We start from the raw sequence: 4,509 nt of genomic DNA on the forward strand, positions 1-4,509 counted from the left end.
TCCTGGAACACATTGGGTTTGTTACTTAAATAATATGTACTTTGATCCATTTGGACTTCCTCCACCAAAAGAAGTAATTAAGTATATACCAAATGTAAAATACAACAATGTTCAATATCAAGACAAAACAAGTATGCTTTGCGGATATTATTGTTTATTTTTCATTAAAATGTTACAAGATAAAGTACCGTTGTATGATTTATTGTATAAAATACTAAAAATTCATAATCAAAGAGTAAATGAACAAACTATTATAAATTATTTTAATAAAAAAGGACATTTATTTAACTGGAATAATTAATATAATGGGAATATTCAATAATATAAATGAAAAAGTAAATAAAATAGAAAAACAAATAGAAAGGCAATTAATAAGAAAACCTCCATTGTTTTTAACAAGTTATACCCAAGATACTGATGGTGGATTATTTCAATGGAAAACTGTAAATGCTAGTCCTGGTTTAGTTCAAAATGGCAATAATGTAAGAATTAATTTTAATTGCATTTTAATTATTCTTGTTGACGCAATTAAATTAGATAAAGGAGAAGCTAAATTACAACTAAAAAATAAAGAAAATGTAATTCTTCAAAGTTACAATGCAAAAAATAATAGAAAAAATGAATCTATTTCTATTAATTATGCAAATGAATTTAAAATAAATGATGTTATTTATATTAATTCTTTAAACGTTATGAATATTCAGTTAACAATTTATGGTTCTATAATTTGAGAGTTAATTTAAGAGTTAATTTAAGTTTTAATTTAAGAGTTAATTAATTTAAGAATAAGCTAATGTATCAATACCATTATCAAGAATATATCTTTTATCGTCATAACATGATAAAGATGTTTTATTTATAACATAACTGAAAAGATTGTGTTTATCAGAACGAATAACTTTAAAGGTGTGATTACTTTGGGTTGAATTAAACAAAGTATCTTTGTAATTTTATGAACCATTGTTTTCTTAACAACAAGTTTTTTAATTCCTTTACATTTTTTAATGTTAACTTCATTTTCTAATAAATAAAAATACATTTTACTTCTTAATCCGACAAATTCAACACTGGGAATGCCGGCAGCTTCATCTTTAAATTTTCCAATTACTTTTTTATTATTGTCGAAATAAAATTTTGAATTACTATCATAATCACTATTATCAAATAAATCTTTGTCCTTATAAAAATCCTCATATGCATCTTTGGTTTTTATTTCATAACATAATGAATCAGTGTCAGTGAATAGTAATTTACAATTACCCTCATACTTTTCTTTAATGTAATTATAATGAAAATCATACATTAAATATTTTGATAAATCTAGAATGCACATTCCAACATAACAAGGTCTGTTTAATAACAAACTTTCTTTTATTCTATGAATACCAAAAAGGTTAGAGTTAAACATCGTTGAACTAACAAATGAAGGTTTGGCTATGTATTTTAATAAAATATTTTCATCATGAGTTAATTTAATATTAACCCTCTTGCGTAAATTCTCCATCGTCTTACCGAATACAGAATTGTTCATTAACTTAAAAAAGTCTTTTTCAAATGAATTTTATGCTTTAGATCTTTTTTGGGTATTAAAATCAATATATTTTTTTAACCAAGGACTTTCGTCAAAAGTTAATATTTTATGTATTTTTGTTACTTTTAACCCTAATTGTGTATATTGTTAAAGATTTTTATAATGAACTACATAATTTTGTTTTTTCATTAAAGTTGGAACTAATTTTTTACATTACTTTTTCCTATTTCAAATTCTGTTTTAATATTTTTACTATAATCAGAAAGCCATTGATCTGGTATTTTAATTTTTTCAGGAGCTAAAGGATAATCATTGTGGGTTTTATGTAATTCTTTTGGATATTCAAGATCACATTCAACTATAAAGTTAGTTTTACCTTTTGCAATTAATTTCTTAAATTTTTTTCGGATATATAAGTTTCCAGAGGGTAAAGGTTGACACATAGCCCAACCGTAAAGGTTATTGGCGTCGAGGTACATAATGTATTTGCTTTCTTCTTTTGAATTATAATCTTTCATATATTTATTGTTTGCTTTACTGTATCTGTTTGAAATATAACTTATTCCTCCTCTCAGTCCCTTTTCAATAAAAAGATACATATCAATATCAGTTATTAAATCTAACTTAATTCCAGTCATTTTTAACATTGCATCCCAAGCTAAACCAGGACTACTAAAATAATGACAAGGATCTAATTTGTAGTACTCCAAACATAGTTTTCTAAAATTTTCGAATACATCAGCTAAAAGTAATACGTCAGTTTTTAAATATAGATCATGATATTCTCCCATTGTTTTAATTTTAAATTTATTCCAAACATTTTTAGCATGTTCATATTCGTTGTCAGATATATGTGTTTCATTTAAAATTGAATAAAACTCTTTTTTAGAAGGTAATTCTGTTTCTTTAAATTTTTTAAATGAATCCATGTAATCATATGGATAAACACCTTTTGTCTTTAATAAATTAATACTTTCGCAATCAAATTCTTGAGATAAATATTTAAATTCTGGAATATTTTTTACTAAGTTATCCAATGATTGAGACATAAATTGGAATGAATCAATAAAGACCAAGTCAGAAATCATAAATGCCATATATCTTTCCATATTGTTAGGAATAACATTAATTTCTTTTTTAAATTTCCCTATTTGTTGCATAATAAAATGACCGTCATAACCTCTTAAATTATGAAAAATAACAGGAATTTTATGTGTTAGTTTAAAATTAATATTACATTCTGAGTGAGCACTTCCTCTGAATTTTCCTGTTATATGACAATGATCACGTACTGGCACTTCACCTTCTATATATTCTTTTTCACAGATATGACAAAACTTTTGTCTTTTAAATTCACTTTCATCTTTTTTAGACATTCTTAGTTCTTCGTTAAAGTTAACACTAAATATTTCTTTACAATATTCCTCTTCCTCAAGCATTTTTTCAATAAACTTATAAACTGCATTAGGGCCTCTATAAATCTGGGTTGGTTTAGTATATTTATCGTCATAACAACAAACAACTTTATAGCCGTAACCACAATCTATATGATTTTGATATGGTTCACTAAATGAAGATTCAGTTGATGGTAAAGCAGTTAAAACTTTTTTAGTTATTGAATCAAAATCAGCATAAATTACAAAAGGTACTGCTAAACCTTTATGATAATTTTTAAATTGTACTTTACTTCCCTCTTTTGGCATTTTTACGCCTTGGATACCATTAATAGCTAAACAATTTGGAATATGTTCATTTAATATTCTTTCTTGAGTAAAATGTTGTAAGCAACTTTTACAAAAATATTTTCTATGTTGATATTTTGTTTTTTGAAACATTAATCTATTAAAGTCTTTTATCCAAACATAATGTTGGACTACAGTTCTTGAGGGCTTACAGTCATCAACAGTTATTTTATTATTTATTTTATCATTTATTTTATCATTAGTAATTAGCAACATGTCACAGTGTTCTTCGTATTGATATTTTGATATGTACAATGGATAAATTCCCGTAGGTTCTTCATATCCAAATATATTAAATGATATTTCATTTAAAACTTCTATTTTAGGTATTTGATTTAATGTAACAGGAAACTTTATTCCAGTATAATCAAGATCGTTTATATGTTTTTTATAATTTGAAATTTTTTGAGGATTTTTTTCAACAGGAAATTTGTAAGCTAAATGACACCATCTAAAACATTCATTATCATCATTCTTTATATTTATTAATCCTTTCTTCGGATTTTGTAATGGTTTTGGTAATTCTAAATAACTTGAAGCAGCCAACGGACTATACTTATATCTATTTATATAATGAGCATCAACTGTCTCTATTCTCCAGCCACTTCCTTCAGAAATCCAATTACCAATTCTATTTATTATTTCATCAAAAGCTTGATGTAAAGTCTTTTTTATTTCGTTTGTGTTAATAATTTCTAAAGCCTTTGATTGAAAATAAGCTGATTTATATATTGTATCAGTTTTATCCATTTTTGCAAAAGTTATTTTTAAAACAACGTTTATTTTTATACCTTTTAAAGTTTTAAGTTCAGATTTAAGTATTTCATAAGAGTCGTTTATAGTTAAATATAATTGATTCTTTGGATCTTGTCTATATGTAATTTTAATTTCAAATTTCTTATAATATTGTTTTGTAGATCTCTCGATTTCCATCTATATATTATATTTAGAAAAAAAATCTTCAAGCAAAAAAGAATTAAAAAAATAATTAAAAAAATAATAAAATAAATAAAGTTTTAAATTATCTTTAAGAAGAAATAAAATATTTAAATTTATATCTTTTTCCATTAACTTTTGATATTGCACATTTTACTCGGTTTGTCCCTTCACAACACATTTTTATTATCCCAGCATTAATACCAAATTCTTTGGATGCTTTGTAAGTGCTTCTATATATTTTTTCTTCATTAGTATCACAATCGGTTACAATAACTTTTTTAGGATTGTTTCGATAAT

This window comes from Mercenaria mercenaria, chromosome 17 (assembly GCF_021730395.1).
Source record: "Mercenaria mercenaria strain notata chromosome 17, MADL_Memer_1, whole genome shotgun sequence".
In the NCBI taxonomy this organism is placed as follows: Eukaryota; Metazoa; Mollusca; class Bivalvia; order Venerida; family Veneridae; genus Mercenaria; species Mercenaria mercenaria.